The following is a 27,565-nucleotide window of genomic DNA, read 5'->3' on the forward strand; positions in this document are numbered from 1 at the left end:
GATCCTTGTTCCTGGCCCCACCACCTGCATCCCTGTGACCTGCAGGGATGTGAGGAGGCCCTGGCCAAGCCTGGCTGCAAGGGTGAGGCTGTGGCAGTGCTGTTAGCTGACACCAGGCTGCAGGGGTTGCCAGTGTCCTGAGAGAATACAGGTAACTGAGCATTAGAGGGAGGTCCTGCTCTTCCCAGAGAAGGGTGGGCTGGCCGAGGGGATTGCTTCTTGCTTCTCTCATTTTTTTTCCCTCCTCTTTCCCCCCACCCAAGGCTCGCAGCTGGGTGTTGCTGGGGGTGAGGCTGACAGGGGGTGGATGTGCATGTTTTAAATCATGGCACTGAGCCCAGAGCTTTTTGCATGGGTGGTGCCTTAGTATTGTAGAAATCCAGGGAAACAACTAATCACTGACTCTGACAAAGTCTCTGCTTATGGCCGGCTACTACAGGTGAACTTCATCCCTCAACAGTGACAATTTACAAGCGCTGCAGGCACTCTGTAACTCCTGTCCTTGGAAAAGAATCAATGAGGTGTTTAACCAGTGACCTCCCCGTAGCTCTGGAGTTGCACCTGCTCTGCTGACACGACTCTTGCCTCGCTGGCAGCCCGGCACTGCTGGAAGCCGACAGCAGTGAGGAGGAACTGAGAGCAGGCTGTTTTCTTCCCGGCGTCAGTGGGAGTAGGGAGTGGGCGATGCTGCTCCCCCGCTTGTCACAGCTGTTGTTTTCCGCCTGAGCGAGGGGAAGGGATGCAGGCACGGAGAAAGCTGGATCCCACTGAATTGCTGTGCCCCACGCTCCCTCCAAAGCCCAAACCCATCCCAATCCATCCCAGAGCTCAGAGCAGTAATTAATGGGTGTTACAGAGCCCCCGAACAGAGGAGCTCAGGTGAAAAGCAAAGCAGAAACATGGATAGCCCCAGGTGCCCTTGCAGTGCCTGGCAGGTTTGGCATGGCTGGCTGGGAACCGTGGGCTCCTGGCCACAAAGAGGATGGGAGCAGAGACTGTGCCTGAGGTCAGGGAATGCCGGATAACACCCCGAGCTGTTTCTCTGAATGTAAAGATTTATTGTTTTTCCATAAGCCTAACTACCAGGTTGCAGTGGAGGTGACTGTAGCTTTTAGTTCACCAGGGTTTAGGATGAAAAGCAAGTCAGGGGAGTGATCCCACAGGGACATGTGTGGATTTATTCACCCTGCTTATTGATGTTTGTGGGCTACAGCCTGAGCAGAGCAGCTGAAATTACACTCTTTGTGTAGATATCGCTATTAACATCTACCCTTAATGACAGTGTCATCATTCCTACACAAATTACTTCAACAGACAAAATTCAGAGGGGGGGTCCCTGCAGTCAGAGCATCCTGCTCCCTCCTCACTGCTTGGTGTGTGAGCCAGCTGCTGTGGCAGAGCCACATCCCCCAAATGCTCTCCTTTTCTTCAGCAGTGCAAAGGGAGTAAAACGTGAGGTTCAGGGTGCTCCATGGTTCATCCTCATACGGGGATGCAGTGGAAACAACCCTTGCCTCTGTATTTCTGGCACGTGTAGGGATGTTGTGCTGATGACTGGGCTGTGAGGAGGAGGAGGAGGGAGCAGGATGCTCTGACTGCTACCCACAGGAGTGACAGCTCTTTGCTGGGGCACACCCAGTCCCTGTAAAACGATGGCAGCTTCCAGGAGTGTAGGAAAGACATTAAGGAGCATATATCAAAACTCAGTAATGACAAATTAACAAATTCCTCAGTGATGTCTAGAGATTTCCCCCCCGTGCTCTCATCATGTAAATGCTGATTGACTCAGGAAAACCCAATGCATATTTTAAAGCCTTATATGCCATTGTAATAACTTTGAGTACCAATTCCAGAAATTATCCACTCCCATTGCTGGAACAACACCCCACCAATTTTCCACAGTAAGGACTGTGTTTGCCTTGTGCTTTGTATCAGATCAAGGTGTCCTATAGAGCCTGCAATACCAGGAGACAACTAATACAGTGTTTTTCAACAGGAATGTTTCTAGGGGTAGAAAATAAGCCATTTGTTAGCCATTACATCTATGTAAGTGTCATCCTGAATTTTATTCCCTTTTTTTCTTCCTTCTTTCCTCACTCTGTCACTTTTTCTCAAGCTCTCTAGAAACAGCTCCTGGTGCTAAACGGAGCCCCAGTCTGACAGTGTGACTATTGAGTACATCCAAGATTTCTTCCTGCAATATCAGGTGTGCTTTGAGGATTAGACAGCAGAGCCCTCACCAGATGCCTTTGCTATCAAGCTTCATGAAATCTGCTCTGACAGGGGCAGGCGATCCCCGCTCAGAGCCTGCTGACAGGGCTGTCTGCCTTGTGATGCTCAGCTTTATTTTTGGAGCGCTCGGTGTCTTCAATGTGTTAGGTTCTGAGATGCCATTTTGCTTTCTCCAAAAATAAATTCACAGTCTTTGTATTTGAGGGCAAAAATGCCAAGATTGTATTTTTCTTTCCATTGTTTAAGAGAAGACAGAACAATTATCTTCTAAAGTTACTTTTTTAGGTATTTCAAAGAAGGAAGAAAAGGCATGAGGTCCTTTTTGCTCTGCAGATCACCTTGAATTCCCATTTGCCATTCCCACACCACCCTCTTGGTCCTTGATGAAAGAAACCAAAATACAGTGACTTTTTACTGCTTGGTTTGTTTGGTTTTTTTGTTTGTTTGTTTGTTTTTACACTTTGCTCCCCATCTGAAATCAAAGTGTTCCTAGTGCAGCTGGGAGAGGGGCAGCAGCTGACCCCTGTTCCCCAGGGACTGTGCTGTTACATTTCCTCTGGGGAGGATGGGATGCAACCTGTCCCTCCTTGGGCTCCCCACTCAGAGTCTTTACTAAAATTTCTCTTCTAAAAAGAAGGCAGAAAGCATATTTAAGCAGATACTACATTTTTACTTGTTTTCTTTTTTGCTGTGCTGAGGACTTCCCTTGGAAAGGATGGAGAAGGGAGGATGTAAGAGGATGGATGTTACCACAGTGCCTTAGTCTTTGGTGATATTAAAAAGCCTCCCTTGTGGTCACTGGAAGTTGGTAGCAGAAAGTAAAGGTGGGTGACACTGGCTTTTGCTTTGCTGTTTGCATGAAATTTGTCTGCGCTGATCTTCAGGTCAGCAGGACATCAGCACTCCTGTAATGCCAACTCAGGCTCTGTTCATGGCAGAGGGGCTCCCAAAAAAGGGATTTGTTCTCCTGTCCAAGCTGAAAAATCATTTAATTCATTGTGGGCACAGCTGGGTTGTGAATCAGATCAACAGGAGATGTTATGGGTTTCCTTGCTATTGTATGTGGTTGTAGGCACACACAGTTTGTGGTGATTGGGAGTGGGGCTGCAGCCTCATCCCCAATGGGTGCAGCTGTGAGCAGCACTGACAGCAATGAGCCATGGAGTGCCCAGGGGCACTGACCAACACCACAGGGAACAGAGGGCACACAGGTGCCATGCATCAACAGAAGGGGATAAAAGGGTGGGCTAAAGAACAAGAGCAGATGCTTGAAACCTTCTGAAGTGGTAGGCTGCCACTCTGTACATCGTGGCTGGCTCAACTGTGACATTTGCTGCACCAGGTGGGAAATAAAAAGGTATGTGGCACTTAGGGACATGGTTTCATGGTGGATGTGGCAGTGTTAGGTTTATGGTTGGACTCAGTGACTGCAAGTCTTTTTCAACCTAATTGATTCTGTAATTCCAAGGTAAATAAAAATGAACATTTAGATATCAAATATGTTGTTAATATCCCAAATGGTGTACACTGCCAGTGGGATTTGACCTAAAGGACTGACTCTCAGTGTGGCTGTACACAGATGGATTTGAGGTGTTTAACTTGGGAGTGTTTGATCGGGCTTGCTCTAATCAGGTTTACCAGACTTGGCCTTTCTTTTCCCTTCATTTGTTTAGCTATGGGCTGAATTGATTTTTAATTAAATAGACTAGAACCACATACCAAGTGAAATTGACCATTTTCTCAAGCTAAATAAATGTTTGAAAAAGGGTTTAGGCTGGTTAAAGAGTCAGCGGCGGGGGAGGTGCTGGCGCTGGGGGGACAGCCACAAGCCCCATCCCTGTGCCAGGTGTCTGTGGGCTGCCTCCCCTCCACAGAGCGCTGCCGCGGCTCTCGGGGCCCGGGGCTCCCCACCGAGCGCGGCTTTGCTGCTCGGAATGGCTGCGGCTCCTGCTGCGAGCGGAGCCAGCAGCGCCCGCGCCTTGGCATCCCCGCTGCGAGCGGCTCCCCTGGCGCGGCTCCTGCGCGCTGCACCAGCGTCACTCCCTCCCTGACACGCAGCTCCCTCCCCGCGCCCGAGCGAGAGAGCAAATGTTCCCCCATTCAGGCACAGCCAAGGGGCTTTCGGCAGCTCTCAGCAGAGAGGGAGGGCTGCTGGGGAGAGCGGCTCAGTGCCAAGATGCTGCAGAGGGGCGAGGCTGAAAATCCGTGCTCAAAGGCCGCTGAGGTGTGAGCCTCCACCAATGGGACAATAAATATCCCATGCCCCACCAATGTGCCCTTTGATCACAGATAAAATTTGCAATGAAAAAATATTTAAACCAAAAAAATTGAGCGTTGTGCAAGGCCCTGGGAAGGGCCTGAATTGGAGCGTTCACCCTGGCTTGCTCCAAACCTCTGCTCCTACAGGCAAACACCCACCTGTGCCTGCCCACACACATGGCTGTCGTGTTCCTCCCACCCCCTGCACCCCAGGATGCAGCAGATGATTAATGCCAGCAGAGTAGGCATGCAAGTAGTATTTGTCTTGATCCTAAATAAATAAGACACGTATGGAAATAACTGAATAAACAACAATATTTTAACTGCGGCTCCTCTGGAGTGTATCATTTAGGGCTGGTGTGTTAGGAATAATAGGGGAAATCAGGCAGTTTCCATGTGGTTTTGTGATTCATTTTGATTCTGCTTATATATTGCATATCCTTTATGGACCTGGAAGACAGAAATTCTCCCTCTAGTGACTTGCTTGCCTTGCTGCTTCCCACTCAGAAGCGCTGCAAGGGTCGGCAAGGGCTGAGTGCCACTTTCTGAGCATGATGCTCAGTGCTGCTGATGGCCATCAACACCCTAAAAATATTTGAGACTGCTGAGACTTCAGTTACCATATAATATCTATTTTCTTAAAACAGTGGGTATCACAGGTTGCCACTCTGGCTATTCAAAAAATGTTATTCATCTTCCAGTGAACGTGTTGAAAATTTGGGTTTGGCCCAAGGCAATATTTTTCAGGCTGGTGAAATGTGCTGTTTTCCCAGACTTGCATGCATCATTCCCATCGAGCATAAAAAAAGCACAGGGAAAGTGCAGTGCAATTCAAATCAAATCACACAATGTTTTTTCTACCCCTTTCTCTCCCTCCTCCCCCAGTTCTCTTGAAAACAAACAAAAACAAAATGAAAGAAAATGAACAAAAACAACCAGGGGAAAAAAGGGAGAAAGGGTTGTTCAGTACTGAAGTACTACATCGTTGTAGGTTTTCCAGAAAAAAAAACACCCAGGGAGTGTTAGCCCTTGCTGTGCTCCCTGGATCACTTGGGCTATTTTTGGCACTTTTTGGGGTGTCCAGGAATTGAGTTCAGCCACATTTTGCAGTAAGGATTGGTCCAGCCTCCTGATGTTGCTGTTATTCTTGTAAAAAATTACCACATTGAGATTCATGCTTCCCTAGTTCAAGATGTTCCAATTAATGAGCAGCCCCCCTCCAGGCCGGCAGAGCGCTCCCTGTGCCACACCCTGCAGTGCTCTCCAGGAGGAATTGCTGGAAGATAAAGCACTCAGCACTCCCAGGGAGAGCTGGGACCCGCTGTGGCCGGTGCAGGGGGCGCTCATCTCCACAGACTTGGTTTAAATAAACCTGTAGCTCCCAGAGCTCCTTTGCAGCTGGGCTGTGTTTTGCAGATGGATGGCCCCTGGTGCCAGGCATGATGGCAGTGCTGAGACCCATTAGGAGGATGGATGGGGAATATAAAAGGGTGAGCCCAAATATCAGCCGCTGGGAAGCTTTGAAGATTTGGCTTTCTGTTCCTCATCTGCTGTGCAGAAGGGAGTTAATTGGTTTTATACTCAGGGAGCAAAGGGAAGCAATTTGGCCCCGGGTTTCCCATCTCTAATTGCATTCCTGCAGTCTCTTCTTGCAGGGAGGTGACAGAAGCTTTGCCACAGACTTCAGGAAGCTCAGGTGTAGGCTTCAAGTTTCACATCTTTTTTTTTTTTCTTAATATTTAGCATTTTAGGCATGTCTGGGAATTATCCTTGTGACAACTCCATGAAACCCATCTGGCTTCTCTTTTTTCTTTTTTTTTTGTTTTAATTGTGCTTCAAATGCATCTGTGCAAACCTAAATAAGCCCTTAGTGATATACACCCTCTAAAGTGTGAATTCCGTGTCCTTAGAGCTTGTTATCAAGGAGTGCAAATCCACTAAGCAGGGCGTTGTCAAGGGGGCCTCCTGTCCTTGATAATTCAGGTGGTGTTTGCGCAGATAAATCAGGGCACCAAAGCATTTATTTGCTTTTAGTGACAGGCACCATCTGCTACTTGCCTGTGAAGCACTCAGGAAGGAATGCTGCCTGCCTGCTGTGCGCAGGGAGGCTGTGGCATGGGAATGATGCTGGTGCCTGCAGCAGCAGGGCTTGAGGAAGGTCCGTTTTCAAGGTTGAGTGCTGCCTGTGAGAGGGGAGGGGTAGCTCAGCTGCAGGCTGGCACGGCCTGGCCAACAGCCTCCGGGCGGGAACGAGCACCTCTGACTATCCACCCTCAGCCATGACAGCATCCTCCACAAACCACATAACGGCTGGGAGAGATGGCAGGCTCAGGAATGCTCCCCATGGCCTTTGTGGATCCACCCACAAGTGCTGCATTGATCACCAGGAGACAACACCCGCTAGGAAAGAGTTTGGGTACCCTTGGGGCACAAATCTGCCAGACAGTAGGCGTGAAGCCTTGGTGGTAGCCTGGGTGTCATTAGTGCCTTCCCCTGTGACAGGAGCCAAACTGCACTGCCCTGAGGTGTCCAGGACAGATCATCGCCCGTGCCTTCGTTAAGGTGCTGCCAGTGGCAGGCTGGCTCCTGCCAAAGTGCACTTTGAGCTTTGGCACCACCGTGCTGCCATCTGCAAAGTGAGGAGAGGGTCATAAACTGGGGAAGGTGGGAAAAGACTGAAGAGATTTGGTGGAAAGGGGTTCTGAGCATCACTGTGGCCTTGTATCCCAGAACAATGCTGTCCCCACTACCTAAGCACATGTATATAATTTTTTAAAGTCCAATGAGACTTTTTAATATAAAATAATTGCTCTTCTTTTTGGATAAGTAAGCAATTCCCTCCTGGAAGAAGTTCCCAGGAGTTTTGTGCTCTCGCACGCCTGTGCGCTTCAGCAGGGTCAGCCCTCTGTGCAAGCCAAATTCATGCAAAACACCGTACATGCAGGCTCTAGTCTACTGGGTTTAGATCAGAGACGGATCAGATGACTCACAGGAATCTATGGAAATAGATCAAAGTAGCAGCACTCATTTGAAGGGAGCGTTCGGCGGGGAGCGGGGCTTTTGGAGCGCGCCTCGGAGCATGAGTCACAGCGTGGGCCGGCGTGGGTGTCGGCGTGGGCGGCCGCAGCTGTGGGTGTCGGGCCGAGACAGACGCACAGAGATGGCTGCAATTAAGTAGTTAGTGAAATGACTGGAATAGTGAAATGAATTTAAAGGCGCAGGTTGCGAGAGCAGCATTTCCCGGAGAGCTGCTCGGGGGCCGGCGGGCGTTTCCCGCTGGATGCCGTGCTCCTGGAGCCAGTTATCCCTGCTGGTGTGGGAGGTGACTCCAGCAGCTGCTGGTTGGACATGGGCCGGTTTCCAGGTGCCCTGCACACCTCCATGGTGAATCCATGCGTGGGGCTGCAGGCGCTGACCTGCAGAGGGAAGGAGAGCTGAGGCGAGGAAGGAATGCCAAGCAGAGACAGCAAGGGAACAAGGAGAGGAGAACAGATCTACATTTACTGGGAATAGTTGCAAAACGCCCACGCACTTCTGTGGGACTAGGATCATGCCCAGAGCTCACAGAAAAGCTTGAGTTGGTGGGATTTTTTTCTTTATGTTGCCCATCACTATCACTTCTAGGGACTGGTGCTAGATCCCAGTTGTGATGTGACCCCAATACTCCAGCCCAGAAAGATCTTGAGTGCTACTGCTGCCTTTGCAGTCAACGCAAATCCCTTGCAACCAAGAGCCTCCAAGGGATGTGGGTTTGGCTCCTTTGCTGTTTGTCTCAGTGCCCCTGCAATGGGAGCAGCATCCAAATTCCGCTGTCTGGCTGACTCCATCCCATGGGACCCCACCTCGCTGCAGCCCCGTGTGGCAGATTTCTGGGAGGAGGGTGGAAGTAGAGCGAGACTCTTCCTCGCTTCTATTTTCAGGGATTGCTATTTCATGCCCTGCCAGTCAGGTTTGATGAGTGTGCGTGACGTGAGAGAAATCTGATTAAAATAAATAAATCAATAAAGCTTTCGTTCGGTAAGGGATGAAGGAAACTCAAATCTTGTGGTCACAAACCTGCATAACCAGTGGAATGGCACCTGCTTTGGGCTGATACCTAGGCTTTTGATGTTCAGGCTTCACTTCTATGCAGCAGCACTGCTGACTTAATTCATAGTATTAATTTACTTGAGTCTGTTAGTAATTTTTATCTGTCTTGAGGTGAAAAAATGTAAAAAGTCATTCTCCAAGGCCAGCTTTGCCATTCTGTTGCAAGATGAGATAAATTATTCCCTATGTTTTGCTGCCACTTTTAATGATGAATTATAATTAGATTTGCTGCCAGCAAGTGCAGGCAGCTCAGGCATCTCATGTGCCATGAGGATGCTGTGTGCTGAAGCACAGCTCCCAGAAGAGATGTCCTACAGGTCCTACAAACAGAGCCCTGCACATTTCCAGGTCTACCAGTTCAGGATGGCCTGGATGCTTCAGAAAACCTCTAAGCTTCTGATGGAGAAACAGTGTGTGTGTTTTTTAGTGGTATTTTGATAAAGTGGCTCTGCTAGAAGACATGTATGCTGGGGATTTCCTTCTCCACACAGATGGCTGTGGAAAGAAGGCTTTATAATTTATTGATACTTTTTTTTTTTTGTGGTGGTTTTGTGCACAGAGAAGGGTCCAAAGGATTTCTCTTCACTCTGATTGATATGCAGAACAAATTTTAGCAGGGAGAAAGGGTGTTATTTTGAATAATTAAAAAAACCCACCCCAAAAAAACCCAACCTCTTGAAGTAGTAGATGTGTAAAATTAATGTATTTTTAAAAGTCAGTGTAAGTGCTTCTAAATGTGTCCACTGTATCATGCTCTGCCCACGCAGTTGCAGCATTTCCCAGCACGAATGAGCAGCCCTGTCTCTGTTGTCAGAGCTGAGCACGGCCACCATCAGCTCCAGTGCCCAAATCTCACCTGGTTCCTAAACCTCAGAAACTACTCCAGGTCTGCAGCAGGCTGTGGGTGCAACAATTTGATTTTTGTGGCTGAAGAGGTCACACTGAAACAGCTGCCCAGTGTGGTACCTGCACTGCTGGTTATCCCTGCCAGCAGGGAGGAAAGGCACCTGGTAGGGACTTGAGAGACTTTGGGCTGGGTGGTGGATGTCCTGTGCAGAGGTGAGGAGCTGTACAAAAGTGAGATGAAACTCTGTCACTTCCAGCCACCTGGTGCTCACCTTACTTGCTGCACTTCCTGGGACGTGGCCTGCAAGCAGTTTCATGGAATATAAGTTACTGGAGATAGTTTAGGTTTGCTTATTAAATCTTTTTTATTTACAACACTCTCTGGCGACATCATAATTTGCAGAGGTATTACCCATCATCATTTAAAATACTTACATTTCAAATTATGGATTAGAAAGGGAGAGAAACTTAATTGCAATATGATTTTTTTTGGAGGCACATTTCTATTCCTGCCTGTTCTCAGATTGGGGTGCAATTACAGAGCTCAGGTTTCCTTTGCCCTCTTTGATTGCCAGGCAGTCAGACCCCTGCCTTTCCCCACCCTGTAATTTAGCTGCTGCTCTGCCATGACACCTGGCTCTGGTTTAATTGGGATGATCACTCAAGGGGGCTGAGGCTGGGTTCTTTGAGCCCCTCCTGCTTGAAGGCTGTTCTGGAGCCAGGGCTGCTTCACAAAGCTGTGCCCAGCAGGCCATGCACCTGGCAGGAGGGCTTTGCATCTCATGGGAGAAGCATTTTAGGCTGCAAACCAGGATCAGGGCACTGCAAAGCTGCCAGATGTGCAGGATGCAGGAAAGCCATTAACCAGCAGCTTTCTGCTTTCTCATTCTATGTAAAAGCAGGTCTTTGGTGTATTTTGCTTTTTCCCTGTGGCAATTGGAGCCCATGTGTTCTTCAAGGACCCTTCCTGAGCAGGATTTCTGTGCCTGCCCACTCCCCAGTCCTGCTCATGGCCCTCACCCCAACCCACTCACACTGGCTCATCCTCCTGCCCCACTGCACCTTCACAGGCTGCTGCTGCTGCCTCACCACTCCCTCCATCACTGTCTTTTTTCTTTTATTTTTTAAAAGCCTCTTGAAGAACTTCAAATCAAAACCAATCTTTCTTGCCATCTCCCTTGTCCACTGGGAATAGCAGTGAATGGCAGCCTCTTTCCATGCTTGTTTTTCACCTCATACTCTCTGTGGTTCAGTCAAGATATCAATCAGCTTGTGAACCTGTCCAGGTGCTTCAGGAGACAGTGCAGAGGTCCCTGAGATCCTTAAAGCTTTGTTCCCCCTTAGTCCTGAGTCCCACCTCCCAGCTGGATGAGCACCTCTCTTGGCTTTGGTTTCCTGGTTGTGGGATACCAGGTAGGAGCATAAGAAGTGTTACTTTTAAGCTGCTTCTGCTAAATGTCAGAACTGCACTGTTGTTGGACTTCGTATGTTTTGGGAATTGTTGATGCCAAGCCATCTCTCTCATCTGTTTTTCTGGATCAAAGGGTCTTTTGCTGGGCTTGCCCTGGTGCTGCCCTGTCAGCAGCTGCAGCAGGGCCTGGTGGTGGCAGGGCTGTGTTCCCCCCTCACAGCCTGTGCCCCACAGGCAAAGGTGCTTTGGGTTAGGGAAAAAACAACTCCGGTTGGAAAGGTTGCAGTGGGAAGGAGCACTGAGATGAAGAAGGGAACAAACAGAGTGGGAGATACTTAATGGATGCAAGGAGATAATTAATTCCCACCACTGGTGTTCCTGCCCCACCAGAGTTCTGACACAATCAAGCAATTTGGCTGTGGCTGCACTGGGCTTGCAGCAGACACTAAGTGTATGAAAAGGATGAAACCGTAAAATTTTTTTTTTTTTCATGTAAATGTATTAGTGTTTTTTAGTGATGGCAGTTCCCCACCTGTAAGGGAGAAAGGGCTAAGTAATTTAATGTGCAGCAGCCTGGGAGATGTTTCTGGCAGTTTGGACTTGGGTCAGGAAAGACTCTTATGGAAAAAAATCATTGTGACTGTGCTTGTGCTGTGGTCTTTCTGCAAGAGAAGGAAAATTGAGGAGCAAACCACAACTGTGCTCTTCCCAGTGTCTTTCCAGTGTCAATTCATAAGGATGACAGGGATGGAGTTCACCTGATGGAGCATCTTCCCAGGGTGAGCCTGTCCTGCTGCCCTGGCCCAGCTGGCCCCTTGTCTGCTCCCTTTCCCACCCCTCACCCTCTGAGTAAGAGGAGAGGGGTCCTCCAGGCCCTGGCATTGATGATGCTGCACTTGGTGAAAAAATTTCAATATTCAGCCATAACAAAAATGTGTCAGAGTACAGAGGGACAGTTTTGAGGCAGCACATGCTTTGCTGTTTGGTGTAACATCAGCCTCTGTTCAAAGCCCATTAATGTGCAGTTGAAAGATGACATTTAATTTTCTTCTGATTTTTCCTTTTTCCTCCTTCTTTTCTCAGTTCCAGTTTCTTTTATCTCTGCCCTGTCACAAGGCTTGGCTTTTGCTCCCCAAGGCTGTAATCTCTGAGCAAATATCCTTTGCTGATACACTTTGTGCCAGCTGAGGAGCAGCTCCGTGTACCTTGGGAGATCCGGTTTGGCCACACGTAGCATTTACAGAGGGAATTTGTTTATTTAAATAAAGTTTTGTATTTTCTCCCTACTTGAACATTGGTGAATGCTGGGGTGCCAGAGCCAGCTATACTCTGGAGAGGGAGATGGGAGCAGCTGGGTTTTTGTTTGCTGCCTGTAGCCACTGGAGCAGCAGTGCATGAGGGCACATTCCCTGCCATGAGTGTCCCAGAGCTCCAGGATGAGTGAGGACTGGAAAATGAAAGCTGGGAACAGGTGGTGGGGAAGTAGAGGGATGGTGAGGTGATGGGAATGATGGGGCCATGCAGTACTCAGGCCACACAAGCACTTCTTTCTGTGTGTTTTTTTGTCTACTCCTTTCCCTGCTGCATGGGAAGTGCCACCCTGCATCCCTGATGGAGCATCTCCCTCCTGAGATGATGCCTTCAGTTGTGAGCTTGATTGTTTTCGAGCACGAATGAGTGTGGGTCACTTCAACCCCAGTACTGTGGAGCAGTGCTAGGGCCACAGGTGTTCCTGTGCCACTTGTGCTGCTCAGGCTGAGCTGTTTGCTCAAGGCCAGGAAAGCAAATCTCTTACATTTTGCTTTCCTGAGCATGTCTCAGTTGTTGGGTCTGTATTGGTCACCGTTTTCTTTAATTCTTTAGTTTCAAAGCCTTGCTGTAGCATTTAATTTCTGTGAAACTCATGCTTTTCTTGGTCTTTTAAAATTTTATTGCAAGTCCCTTACGAAGGAGGGTGATGGAAGTACATTAGCCATCAGTCCTTACAAGTGACTCATCTCTGTTTCAAGGTATTTCAGGTTGGCAGGGGCTGATGGAGCCTGTATGCAGGAGATGGCCTGAGGGTATTGGAAGCTGTGCAGGGGGATGTCAGACATTTTTACTCCCACACTTTCACAGGGCTGTTGGAAATAGGTTTCTACAAAGCATCCATCCTCCCCTTTGTGTTTGTTCCAGGAGGGGGACAAAATATGGATCCTGGGAAAGATACCCACATTCATGGAAGCATTTAGAAGCAAAACCAAAGCAAGAGAACATGACACGACTCCTGACTTTATGAACCATACTAATCAATGGTTATATTTAATAGTTATAATTGCTTTGATTTGCTCCCCTGCTGGTCCCTCAGCAGCTGAGGCTTTGTGGCCCAGCAGCTGCTTATGTGGAGGGTTCCCCAGGTGATGCCTCCTTTCTGGGTGTGACAGAGCTGAAGCTCAGGCCTCTCCCTTTGGGCAAAGCAATGGCTGTCACTCCCTCTTAGCAGTGGTCCAGCACAGCCAAAGGCACTCACCCAGGGTGAAATTCCTGTTATCCTTGCGCTGCTATCCATCTGATGGTTTCCCAGCCCATGGGGCACCCAAGGACTCCTTTTGCAGGCTGCCTGTGCAAAGATCTCTGGGTCAGGGGAGCCTGCAGTGCCAGTGGTGGTAGAGGTTTGGGTGAGTTCCTGGTGGGGTGGTTCCATGACAGCTTCCCTCTAGGAGATGGTGCTGGGCTGATTTGTGCAGCTGCTGTGAAGCACTGATGAAGCCCCCGGTGTTTCTGGTGAGCTGATTGAGGAGAGATTTGGGCTCCAGAGGATCCCACTAAGTGAAAGCAGTTGTTGAAGTGTTTTTAAAAAATGCCCTATATAGTGTTTACCTCAAGCTCAGAAATTGCTGTGAGATGAGAAATTGCTATTTGCCTGTGTTTTTTCACTTAGCATTCACAACTCACATCTTGGATAGGGATGCTTTGGGAATCCAAATGCTTCTGAAAAGAAACACCACTCAAAGCCTTGCTCTTGCACATCCTGCTAAAATCCCCCATCCCTGCATTTACTCTGGCATCCTGGAGGACCTAGCTGTGACCTCTTGGAGAGGGCAATTCAGGCTGAAGTGGCACAAAACAGTGATATTTCCTGAGAAAAAGGGTTGTGAAGCATCGGTGTTGTTCGTGCCCCTAAGGAAGGAGCTGAGGGTCACTTGTCAGGCATCCTTGCTCTGTATGAGGGTTTTGTGTCCTGTTAGAGAAGTGCCCATTGAGAGGCAGCTCCTGAAACCCCAGCCAGGTCCCCTGAGGGGCATGTAAGGCATATCTGGGTAATTCTGGTCCTTGTCCAGGTGGAGAACAACTCCATTTATCTCATGTTCCCCAGGCACCTTGATTTGGGGTCAGCTCGTTGCCCCGGGCAGGGGATGCGGTGTCAGCTGGAATGACAACTGACTTCCATGTGACACCTGCTGGTAAGAAAAGGCACGGCTGCCCTTTGCAAACGAGACCTGCTCGTGCCTTTTTGTTTTTCCAGAAAGCACTCAGTTCCTACACCCCTCCTCTGCGGGGTTTATTTTATTGGTGCTCCTCGTTGGTATTCTCAGCACTCTGACTCATTTTGGCAGGTTGGAAAGTACTTTTTCCAGGGCGCTTATGCATACAGGATGTATCTCTTTAGGTGCTTGATTTTTTTTTTTTTTTTTTTATTCTGCAGAAAATGGGCTTTCAAAAAGCCCCACCCCTAAACTAATTAAACTTCAAATTATTTCAGTGCCAACAGAAGCTGCTCTGAACGTGAGCCAGTACAATGAGCTGACCTGGCCCACAGGGGCTGGCATTACATCCATCCACATTTTATGAGGAAAAAGTAAATATGCTGGCTGCAAAAGAGATATGCTATGTGCAGTCCTTGATAATGTTTGTGGTGAGGGCTGCTCCCTGGTTACAGTGCAAACACTGACTTCCTGAAGGCTTCTCTCTGCTTGTGCAAATCCTCCTGAGCTTATCCTGAAATCCAGCATCACCCTGAGAGCTCTGGCAGGCTTCAAACATGGCCCTGAGTGCTGCTAAGGTTGTGAACCCTTGATTTACAGGTGTCACTATATTCTTTGGCTGGCTGTTTAAGAAGAATATCATTCAACAAACAGTAGTTGAATGCATTCATGTCAAGTGAAATCATTCCTTTAAGAGTTTTAGTTGTCAGGTATTCATTAAAGCAGGTTTCACATCAAAATGATAGTCACTAATCCAGTGAAAACATCTTTTAGAGCTTTCAGGATTTTTATGTTGCATGGTATAAATGCTGGATCTCCACTGGTATGGAAATGTCTTCCTGGACCTACAAACTGTATGTGTACCTGTGGTCCCCTTCAGAAGAAAATGAATGTAGTATGTCAGTGTGGTAGGAACAAGAACATTTCCTGGGAGTCCTTTATGTAAATAGGGTGCAATGGATTGTAGCTACAACTTCAGCATAGCATTCCCATCACTTTTGCTAAGCTGTTTTCCACCTTGTAAACACTAAAAATTGGAGTTTGTATTTTATTATTTCTGCAAGGTGAAAATTGTCATTCTAACTTCATTTAAAAAAGAAAAGATTCCTGAGTTAAAAAGCAGTTCTGGCTTAAGAAATTGAAAGTAAGTAGCAATTTGGTAACTTCAGACTTTGGGTGCTTTGGAGAATTTCACTCATCTGAGAGACTGCTAAATCACCACTTAGCACAAACCAGTCCCTTTTTGCTTGTCTCAGGCTGGAGAAACCCAGAGGACACTGCTAAGGCTGAAATGGCAGGGGGTCCCAAATTCAGGTTAATGGGAGCTGCAGCAGGCCCAGCTCTTCCTGAAAGTCAGTCAGGTGCCTAAACAGAGATCCAGGCAGCTCACTTCAGACTAGCTATTTTTGAAGCTCCTGGCCCTGGTGTGTGAATTGATGGCATTTCAGTTGCAAAGAGCAGATGGTACTCGCTAGTGATCCAGGACAGCTTTTTTACATTAGTGTCAAAAATAGATCAAGTGCCAGCTGTAGCTCTTTTGGGTCAGTGGAGGTGAATTCACTCAGTGATGTGCACAATATTGCAGCAGAATAGGGAAAAATCAGGTGTCCCTTTTAGGACCCCAAAGTGCTTTTAAGTGTCTTAAACTGCTGTTTCTCACATGGTTTTGGACACCTCAATCTCAAGTGTATCCCACTCAGCAGTGAACTAAACTGCCTGGTGCTGTAACAGCATTATTCTGTGTAGCTGTAGCTTTCAGGGGGGTGAAAACTTTGGCTTTGCTGGTGGGGCACTGCCTGGGGACAGGGTCCCTTCCCAGCCCTGTGAGCTGCAGAACTCGCAGCCTTCCATGGAGCTGGAGGGAAGCAGGAGCTGCCCTGCCTTTTTGTGCCTCCCCAGGAAACCTGGTTTCAGCTGGGAAGGATGCCAGGCTGACCTGCCCAAGAGCAGGCAGTGTAAAGAGGAGTTTGGGAGTGTTTATGTTTATTAGAAAAAAACAGAGGTGATTCTGATTCTCAGCCTACTGCTCCTTTTACATATTGCTGAAGTTTTGCTGTATTGTAGTGAGAAACTACAGAGAGGTGGTGCAGCATCAGCAAGGATGATCTATTCTTGTTAGTTTAATTGGGTCATGGACTCCTTTTTTTAAAGAAAGCTACGATGCATGAGGAGGAGAGCTTGCATCATTTAAGGCAAAAAATGAGTTGTGTGCAGGAAAGCTGGTGCACTGGCACACCCCGCTGGCTTGCAGTGGGAGTGCAAAGGAAATGCATGGCTACACATTTTATGAAGAGACTGCATTCCTGTCTTTTTATAACCTAAATTAACTTTTTTTACCGTGGTGTCTCTCTTGGTTTTCACTTCTGAAAACACGAGCAGTGATGTGTGAGCTGCTAAGGAGGGACCTGCAGAAGTCAGGGAGTTGCCTGGCCAGGAATGCTCCCACAGCAGATTCCAGTACTTTTGTAAACATCTACCAGATCCTTGTGCCTACCAAAACGACTTCATTGTGCAGCTGAAACTGCTGACTTCTAAAGTAGGGTGTATAAGACATCTCCATGCCCTAAGAGAGGTAAAAAACACGGTGAGCTTGACCGTTGTTGAGATTTTTCTACATTAACAAAATTACCAGAATAGCAAAACAGAAAAACCCCCTGTTCTTTGATTCTGCTCTGGAATCTCTCCCAGATGCCCATGTGATGATTGCCTCCATATGACTTTCCATCCAAAAGAACAGAATAATAATAAAAAAAAAGAGAATAAATAATGGTCCCTTTATCCCTGAACAAAATATCTGCAGTGATTCGGAAATAGTTATTCCAGCCAATTTCTGCACACCGACCTGCTGCAGTTAACAGAGTGACTAAATTACCTGGGAGGAGTAAAGGTCTTCAGATTGGATCTGGCCTTCACAGGGCATGTAGGAAGACTGATATTTTGAAGAGTTGTAGGTGATGGTTGGCCACCCCATTTGAATCCTCTCAAGTGGAGCCAATTTAGAAAAATTGCTGTGCAGCTGAAAGCCAGGCTTTTTTAGAGGTGTCAGCCCTGAAACAAACCTTGTTCATTAGTTCTGGAGTGGCTGAGCACCTGGATTTTTCAAGACACAAATTACAATGTTCATATATTTGGGAGTCAGGAGACTGATGGGGCCAGAGCTGCCTGGGGAGGGGGATTGAAAAGACCCCTCACTTTTGGTGTATGACCCTCAGGGGGACACAGCTGACTGAGCATTAGCAGCCAGGGCTCTCCTCTTCTCCCCCCACCCCTGATTTGGATAACCCTGACAACCTGGTACCAGCACAGCCCTGCCCTGCAGACCTCATCCCCTGGCTGTGGGTTATGCTCCAGCTCACTGGACCCACGTATGTTGGTGAGACTGGACAAAAACATTGCCTGGTGATCAAAGTAATGTCCTGGGGATGCAGAAATACGGAGTTTGGACTATTTCCCTGTGACATTGCTGCAGGAAAGGGGATGGAGGCAGAAGAGGTGGTCAGCAGGGTGAGCAGGCTGCATTCACAGCTACTCAGCAAGCTCCCTGAAGAAAAGGAGCCTTCCCTGGAGGCAACCCACCTTTCCTTTTGCCTTTTCTCCTTTCTGTATCCGGTGTACGTAATGCTCTTATGGACTCAAGTGTCTGACTTGTTGGAGAAGGAGGTGATATTACAAATTCAGTGAGTAATTCACTCCAAGGACAGAAGAACTTCGAGGTAAAACCTTTATTAATATGATGATCCAACCTTCATTCAGTGTTTTTCTCAGTACCCAGTGCTTGTGTTCCTGTCAGGTTTGGAATTCCTCTTCCAGCCCCTTGCCCAGGAGGGTTAAGCACAGGCCCTTGCTCTGGAAAGGGAACGCTTGGTTGCTGGCATGGGGACCTGTGGAGCTTTCTGTATCCCTTTGACATCCACCACCGTTTTAACCCTGTCAGGAGGACGTTTCCCTGGTGGATAAGCTGCTTTTCCATGGCGGTGAGCCGCGCTGGCGCCCTCAGCCCGGGTGCAGTATCAGCTTGTACCTGTAGGTTGTGCCTCTGGATAGCTTTTCCCATCAGCTCCGATTGCTCTCCCAGAGCCAGCCCGGAAAATGACGCAGTTTCTGTCTTACTGCTCGCGGATTATCTTAGTTGGGGAAGTTATTAATCACTCGCATTTGCTAGATTACCTTTGCATCTGTATAAACCTATCATGAGCTTATGAGAAATCAGAGCGAGATAGCTGCTGCAGGGTAAAATAACCAACAAATGCAGCAACAGCCTTGGTAATAATAACAATCATCTATGCAGATACTTGCTTGTGTATATTTTATGATGCTTTCATATGATGCCAGCAGAGCACTTCAAAGCCTTGGGAGACAGATCTTTGCCCCACAGCACTCTTGGAGCAAAAGCAGTTCAGAGGAAGGGCGATGAGGGAGGGCCTTGTCTGGTTGGGATGTTAGAGCAGCGATGTCATTGAGTGATTAATTAACGTCAGTGGCATGATGAAAGTGCTGGGGCTGATGTGTTTTCTATGGCTGAAGACTTTTTTTCTGTTGAGTCCTTTGCTGTTCATGAGGAAATACCTCTGTTGCTGACCGCACCTGATAATGTGCCACTCCTCAAATGTGGTGAAATGCAGTGAAAGTCCTGTGCTGATTTTGCTGTTACAGTATGAAAGGGCTGTGCCTGGTGCTGCTAAATGGAGAAGTAGCTTGGATATGGCAGCGCAGGAGGAAACAGGCAGCTTGGCTCGGAACAAGTTGAATTTAGTTACAACAGGTTTTATTTTGTTTTGCTTAATGACTTTGTAGAAGAAACAAAAATATCCCTTGTTTCTGCATATCCAGTTTGCATTGTTTTTACAGCATGTTCCTTTCTCAGCTCTCCTCCTCCTCTCGCACATAAAAAAAGATGTTATTTTGGATTAAGCCATCACTGTGGTATGCATGGTGGTACTACTCAAGGAAGTAAACAAAACAAAGTGCACCACAACTCTTCCTCTTGCGCTGCAAACCTACTGGTCTAAAACATTTTTGTTGTTCTCTGGTAACTTTTCTGATCTCCCCGCCTTCATTCTGATTGCTGCAGTAGATTTGTAAAATAAGCCATGAAAGCAGCAGTAGACACTACGTGCCCTGCCTGACAGACAAGCCTCCTGTGACACAGTAGCCCTGGTTGTCTACAGCGAGCCACACACTGGTGCACAAATACCTTGGATTATGATGAGATTAAATTTGGGTGGAGCAGTAAATCCCCATTGACTCTGCACATGCCTCAGCGCCCATTCAGCAGGGCTCACGTGCTGCTGCTGGAGTGCAGGGTGGCAGACACAGGGAGAGGAGAAAGGATCATGGGGTCCCACAGGGAGAGGCTGTTACGTGCTGTTTTTGCAAAGTGCTCATCCTTCAAAAAGGAAACAACTCTTGGTAAGGCGATGTTCCACCAGGCAGGTAACAAACAAACCGGGCAGCAGCTGCAAGGTGACAAATTTCAGCTTCTCCCTTCAGCTGACGTGACTTTTTCCAGTGACACTATTCCAACAGAATGCTCTTGGGGTTTAAGAAACCACCACATAACTAGTGGCATTTCAGTTTTGAAAAGTGAGTCATCTCCAAGCTGAGGAGCACACAATGATGCCTTTCAATGGCTTTTAAGAGCAGGCTGACTTGCATTTATAGATCCAGTTAGCAGTCTATGAGTAGAGCCATGGCAGGCATGTAGGAAAATCAACGGTGACACTGCTAATCCTTTATTAAGAAATAATAAATTCTGGTTTTAACTATACCAAAGTAATTGCTCTTGCTTAGGAAGAAGAGGCTGACAGCTAAAGATACTCTTAGCCACTGGCTTGCTAATCCACTGCAGACAGGGCAGCCAAGGATAGCATCATCTCTGTCACTTTATTTCAATAGTTCATTGAATCTGTGCCTGAATCAGCATCTGAGCAATAGCTTTTCTTTATGAAAAGCACATTTTAAGGCAAATCTGTAATCCACTTTACACAGCTGTGAGGTGTTAACTGCTAAGACTCCATGTGTTAGGATGGTTGACGCAGAATATCTTTATCCAGGGCATCACAATTGTGCAGAGCTAGGTTCAAACTTGCATCTCTGCAGCTCCTTTGAAAATTCAGCGCTTGAGATCTGATATAAGCATTATCAGTGCAACCATACACAGGGTCAGGCTTAAACCTGGCTTCCAGCCTGAGTGTAGTATAAGTATATATACCACAATCAGAACACTTTATGTCTTCCTTTTGCTTCTCAGGATTGCTACTGCAGTAACTGAACTGCTTGTCGTCTCCAAACTGCTTTACCCTCCCTGGATTTGAGACAATAGCGGGGTTTTTCTGGCTAAGGGCTCAAAAGGGAGTTAGCTGGGCTGGCATGTTTGTTATTACCGATTCTCTGGTGCCCTTTGTGAGAGGGCTCTTGGGAGGGATGAGTCAGGGCCCAGCCCAGTCTCCTTGGAACTGAAGCCGTTTTTGATGGGGTTTTCACTATTTTCTGTAGTGCTTACATGACGGTGCTGCCCGGGGATCAGAGATGAGTGGCAGAGCTCTGCCGAGTTAAGCACTGGACGAACATGTGATGAAGAGACAAGTGCTGAAGAGTTTGCAGGCTATTGTTGGTGGGCAAAACTCATGGTACAAACATTACACATTCTCTGAGCTGATTGTTTTTGGGAGGGAGGCGGGGTGGCTTTTTCAAAGGAAGAAGTCAGCTGGCATTTAGCAAAGGCAAAAGGAGAATTCTCTTTTCTTCTTTCTGGCTTGGTACAATGGCTTATCAGAGTGCAGGACTATTTTTTTGCACTGAAGACTAAAGACTAAGGGAATAGCTAAGTCCAGCTGAGCCCAAAGCTTTGCCTTATAAGGGAACTGCCCGAAAGTGCAGCTCTCCGGCAAGCCTCTCCTCGGGAGAGAAATCAGCGCGGTGCTGATGTGTCAGAGCGGAGCTTGCAGGGATGGCCGGGAAAACAACGCTCCTTTACAGAACCTGCAAAACTTCAGCGTGAAGGAGGCCACCAGCTTCCTTCTGAGGAGCAGTGTGTGCAGTCACACCAAAGGAGCAGCAATAAGTTTGCCTGAACAGGAGCCTCCTTTGTGAGAGCCAGTGCAGTCTCCGTTCCAGGCTGGTACTTTAGCTGACTTGACAGCTGGAAGCTATAAACACTTTCTGACTACAGGCACTTTCAGCTGGACGGAGAGAGAGCTCTTTCCCCTGGTTTAGGAAATGCTCCTGGTTGTCACCCCAGGCAGCAGTGTGAGCTGTCCTCTCTGACTGCTGGGGCAGAGAATTCGTACCATGGTCTGTAAAAGCCTCACCTATGTGCAGATGTGCCCAGGCAGCTCAAGGGTTCTGAGAGAGGGAATGGGGCCCATAGATTCTCCTCTCATGCCTTGGGTCCCTTCCTGAGCTCACCTGCTGTTTGCAAAGATGCTTTGCAAAGACTGCTGGCTCAGCAAAGAAGGTCGTAATTTTTTTAATTAAAAGGCTTAGTGGTTATGAAATGTTCCCGAAGCCGGAATGTAAGTAGACATTGAACCAGTTGTGTTTGAAGCATAATCAATTTAAATAGATCTGCTGGTGTCTGCCGCGCAGCCATGTGACTGCCCTGGGTTTGGCATCTCGCAGCCGCCCTCTGCAAGGGGCGGGATGAGGCACAGCCCTGTGAGAGCACAAGGTCTGCTTTGTACGGGAGGCAGCCTCCCAAAGCACAGCGCCGTGCTCTGCTTGTGCTGCCTCTGGTGCTGCCGTCCGGGCTGTAAAGTCAGACAGAAATGGAATTTGCAAGCCAGCAGATGTGGGGAACTTCCTCATTTTAGAAAGCAAGGGCCAAAACTGGGAAATCCCCAGCAGCTTACTGTGCACAGACTGTCATCCAACAGGAGAGCTTCACCTGGTCCCACTTGGTGTTGAGCCCAGCTCTGAGTCCCCAGCACAGGGCAGTGACTGAATTCCAATACTTTGGGAATTCAGTTTGGCCAGCCTCCTGCTTCGGAGGTACATGGCTCCTCCCTGGAGGAGAGGGATACTTCTGAGGAAGCTGATTAGTGCCAACTGTCAGGGATGCTGAGAGTCTGGTTTTGACTTCTGTGGGAGCAGGTTTTGGTCTAGAATATACCTTGAGGGCAAGTGTTCATGTAACACAAAAACCTGCTTGTGACAGCACCCAAGCGAATCTTCCTCTGCTGTTACTGGATACGGGTGATGCTACTGTCACATAGCTGTAAACCTGGGGTGATTCTAGGTGTAAATGATGATACGCTGGTGTTAATTAAAGAAAGCTTCAGGTCCCCTCACTAAAAGATCAACACTAAAAACTGATTAAAAAAAAAAGAAATATATATATATACAGCTGTGCATGGAAAAAATGTTTGTGCAGAAACATCTGATACCCGAGAGCTCAATTAGGCCTGATGAAGGAGTCTGAAGTTGCACTTCAAGAGCAGCCTTCAGAAGTGCAAGGTTGTTTCCCCACATTAATTACACACACATGTAAGTGGCTCTGTAGAGGTCTGAAACATCATCTACTGAGAGCAGGTGCAGGAACACAGCACCTTGTCAAAAACTCTTGACAGATTTTAGCAAAACACAAAGCCTAAGGATAATTAGGAACAATAAATATTTTTTCATAATATTTTTTCTATCAGCACGGTAAAAATTTGAATTGAAATTAAATCAATCCCTCCTCATCAGCATTTAGTGCAGGGTCCTTTCTCCCAGAGGGATCACTTCACTATAGGTTGTATTTTACCTCGTGTGTGGGAGCAAGGCACACCAGAACCTGTCAGATCTAGAAACACAGGGAGGTACCTGTCTCTCAGGGAAGTTAAACCTGTACACTTTCATCTCAAGCTGGAGTTAATAATTGATATGCCTCAGATGTAAGCTACCTGCTTCTGAGGAATAAAAACCAAACATACATTCCTGCGTCAAACAAACATCCCTGTGCCCGAATTTGAATTGCTAATGAGTTACTTTAGCATCTACTTCAGGAAACAGGTATAAGCTCTTCTGTTTAAAACCCTTCTTGGGTAAAACTTTTATCATTGTCTTTGAAAGTACTGCAGCATCTAGCTAGGGGTCCTTGAGCATCTTTTTTCTGATCTGTGCTTTCCCTAACCTCTTTTCCCATTCTGGTGTCTATCCCTAAATGCACAATGTATCTTTTTGAAGCGGACAGTCACGCAGATGTGTTGTTTCAGGTGTGCAGTATGACTTGTGTTTGACTCAGAGGTTCATCTGAGGCTCTTGCTGTTGGTGGCTCTGGAGCAGCCTTGGCAGTTTGCAGCACTTCATTCAGCACTACAGGATGACAGCTTAATGTTGACTTGTATGATTTATTTTCTTTCACTGTAGAAGGAAAATCCCAGCTTCTCTCAAGGTGGTGGTCACCAGAACCTAATGGTGTGGAAAAAACACCACCTCACCCTAACAGAAAAAACCTGTATGGCTATTGCCCTGCTCTTCATGAAAGACAGTATGTTTGAGCACCCATCTCTAGCACTTGTCTGTACAGTCACAGACAGCTCAACCACCATGGCCATCCCTTCTTGCACCTGGAAAGATGTGTGTTGCATGGTCTATGTGTCATTGTTTTCTCATTACAGCTATCGGCTTATTAACATAATCTTTTAATTGTCATTACACTGAGGAATTACATGCTGGGTGCTGTTGCACACTCCAGGAAGGCAATTTTCCTTCCAGGCATGGCATTTGCTCCTCCAGGATGACTGGCAGGGCTTATCTGAAAGGGATGGAGTCACACCTGGCAAGCTAGGGGTGTCCTGTCTCCCCATAATTCTGTGCTTTCATTTATAGGTTCCATGTCCTTTCCTGAAACACCATGTCTTCCCTCTGGTGTATGAGTTTTTTTAATTTTTAAGTTTAGCCAAAATTCTGGGAACTCAGACCTGACTTTAGTCTGGTGACTGTAATTTTCCCATTTACTTGACAGGGGTGTGGTTTTGACTGAGCACCTGTTTGATGGAGTGGCACTGTCATATCCTAGTGCTGTCAGGGTGCCAGTCAAGTCTCTGGTTAGGGAGTCAGCTCAGAGGGTGTAGCAGTGCAGGCCCTGAATGAATCCTGTATTACCTTATGGGCCTTACTCCACAGAGCTGTGGAGACCAGGTACCTATTTTGGTGTTTTGTGAAGATGTCTGTTGTTTCAGCCTGGCTGAGATCTGAACACATTCTGTTATCTAAGCAGAGACTTCAAATAGGTAAATTAGTTGACCTGGATGCAAACCTTTATTTTTGATGTGGGTAGATGTATTTTGGCTGTGCTAATGCATCATCTGGACAGGTTGTGAGTGGTGTTTGTGTAGGAGTCTGGTCTGGTGCTGCCACTCAAGGAGGTGATGGTGACTAACAAGATGGTCAAGTTGCCATCTGTTTCTTGGTGGCTTTACTGTCTCATGTGTTCTGTAGGGCAACATTGACTCTGGGCAGCATGCAAGGAGGAGGAACTTCCCTCAGTGCTGCCAAACCACATGAGTTATGCTGGACACAGGCAGGAGCAGGGGGTGACTCACAGGATGATATGTCAGCTGTGTGACCTTCTGAGCTGGGGCCTGGGGCCAGCTGGAGACCACTGACCAGCTCCCTCCAGATAACTCATGCTTTCTTTGTTACTGTCGTGCAGTCTCTCCAGGGCCATGGTTGCTGTTGTCTGCATGTCCCAAATCAGCTGATGATGCACTTGACTGCTTGTCCTCTCAGTCCTCTAGCAGAGCTTGAGTACTGAAATTAATGTGGAGAGGTAGGAGTGGAATTCACCTTCAGATGAATGAAAAGGATCTCTTCCACTTGCCCTGTGTAAGAGCTCCTGGGATGATTTAGTATATTAAAAATGCAGGTGGTTAAACACACTACCCATATTCTTGCAAATGCTTTCCAGACAGAAGACATTGCATTTGTGTGGTCGTATAATACTATGGCTATGGTATTATGGCCTCTTGTATCCCCCACCTTTGTCAGGGCAGGAACAGCTTGCTTTGTGCAGTTGTGGCACTATCAGGTTGCTGAAAGCCCTTGCTTCATTTATCTTCAGCTCCTTGGAAGTGCTGAGGGCTGCCAGCCAGGCTGCGAGGTGAGAGTGATCATGGCAGTCCCTTGCAGCAGCAGCTGGGGAGGATGTTTTTGTGAGCACAGGTACACAGGCCTTGGCTGTGCACAGCTGAGAGCATGGAGAGGAAGATTTGTGTGTGTGTGTTTTAATCTCTAGGGTCAAGAGATGAATATGTGCGTGGGCTCACAGTGAGTGTGTCAGCCCTGCACATGGAAGGCTGCCCAGAAGTGTGGAGATGTGCCAGCAACTCTTATTTCAAGTGCTGGGGTAGGTCATGGCTGTGCTGTGACTGCCTGAGCAGTGAGCCTGCTCCCTTGCATATCCTCCCTGTGTCTGATCCACACTGCCCTGGGCATCCAGGAAATCCTTTCCACTGAGTCAGAGGAGGGATCCTGTTGTGTAACAAAGGGCTTGCAATCCATCATGGCTTCAACACAGGATTAGGGCAACATCCACACTTTCCCTAAACTAATCTGCAAGTATGCTGGCGGGGCTGGGGCAGCCAGCCTCCACAGGGTGTCCCTGACAGTGTAAAGGGAATTAAAGGGACACTGAAGCCCCTCTTTGCAGGGATGAGCAACAGGCACAGAACTTGCCAGGGAGAGCCAGGTTGCAGCTGCTTCCCATCACTTCCATTTCCTGGATAATAGTGCTAATTTCTTTCCAGATTTGACTTGCCTGGGAACTCAGTAACATCTGTTCCTCCAGGTTTCATCAAAGATGAATTTCATTGTGGCAGAAAAGGCTTTTAGAAGTTGTTTTGTCTTCCCCCCCCCCCCCCCCCCCCGGTTTTGTTCTCAGAGCAGTGACTTCAAGTGAGGTTTATCTCTAAAGGACAATTATAAAAATGATAAGCTTGCCCTGCATTTGGCTTTCTGCTAAACAGTTTCTGCTCTGACTTGCTCATGATGCCAGCTCCAAAAGCCCCTGTTCCCACTGTTCAGGGCAGCAGTCAGTGCTGGTGGCTGTGTCCAGCTCCCGTGTGCTGCCTCGTGTCACACAGATGCTGGACAGATTGGCAGTGCCACTACAACACACTGTGCTACGGCCAATTCTGCTGAGGATTCACAAAATGTAGAGGTATGTTCAATCTGCTACACTAATAGGAGTTTAAAAAAACCAAAAAGCCTCACAACAATGATAATAAACAGATTATTTTCTCAGTAAAAACAATCTCTTTAAATGGCTGTTTTCACGTGTAAGCCTGCACTCAGAGTTCTGGATCTTTTTAGTGGAATGTGGCATAGTTCATCTCTATAGGATCACTTACAGAACTTAGACTTTTTTTAATTATTTTTTTTCTTTTCATAAACCCAAATCTAATTAGCTTTGTTAAGAATGCTTACCTCATGATTGCTTGTAGCATCATTCCTCATTGCTTTTCTCTTCTTTTAATCTCATTATTATAGGGTCAAAAAAGCATGTAATTCTTTAGGAAGGAAAAGTGAAGCAGTTAAAAATAATTTTATTCTCATGCAGCCCAATTCTAAAGCATTTCAAGCACTGAGCTGTTAGTGCCTTCAGTGGACAGCCTTGTGCCACCTGTGAGGAAGGCATTTATATAAATGACCTCTCTCTTGGGCCATGGCACGGCCTTTGCACACAGGCAGGCGTGACCCAGTGGACTGGCTGTTCCCAGGAGATCCCTTTCTGCTCCAGGGAAAGTGCCCTGACATCCTTCTGCCTACTCTGCTTCGAGGTAATGTGTAACAGACTGCCAGACCTTTTGGGAATCATCTTCTCCATCCACTTGCAGCTCTGATCTGAAAGCCTGTGAGAGCTGAAGGTTAAGCAGTTCAAGTTCAGGCTGGAAGATGCTGCTGCCTTTCTATGTGAACTCTGAAACAGGCACTCAGAGGTTACCCCTGCAGCTCCGTGGCACAGCTGCCTCCTACTCATGCCCTTGAACTGACAACGCCAGGAGGCAACAGAGACAGGGACAAACCAGCTCTGTCCTGCTATGGGCAGGCTGAAGCCAGTCTGCTCTGCTGCTGCTCTCTTTGGAGCACAGCAGTCCCAATATGGAGTTTCAGTAGTGCTCAATTCAAAACTGCTCTGTGTCTGTCTGTCTGTCTGGGTGACAGCCACCTGGTGACTGTACTGCTTATGCCTTCATCTCTTCCAGTTTTTAAGGTGGAGGTCTCAATGTGCCAATAAATGTGCCCTAGACATGAGAAGCAGGCAAGAGACAGAAACAAGCTG

The 27,565-nt window shown here is 47.5% G+C and overlaps 1 protein-coding gene across 1 annotated transcript in view; it reads left to right on the plus strand.

Annotated features, from left to right (window-relative positions):
* The first annotated feature begins 3,552 nt into the window (after positions 1 to 3,552).
* Positions 3,553 to 27,565, plus strand: part of GLS (glutaminase) — a 92,211-nt gene continuing 68,198 nt past the window's right edge. Inside the window, exon 1 of the mRNA XM_058809897.1 lies at positions 3,553 to 3,589. The gene's annotated coding sequence lies outside the window, so the exon portion shown is untranslated. The remainder of the gene's footprint in view (positions 3,590 to 27,565) is intronic.

This window comes from Ammospiza caudacuta, chromosome 8 (genome assembly GCF_027887145.1).
Source record: "Ammospiza caudacuta isolate bAmmCau1 chromosome 8, bAmmCau1.pri, whole genome shotgun sequence".
Classification (NCBI taxonomy): domain Eukaryota; kingdom Metazoa; phylum Chordata; class Aves; order Passeriformes; family Passerellidae; genus Ammospiza; species Ammospiza caudacuta.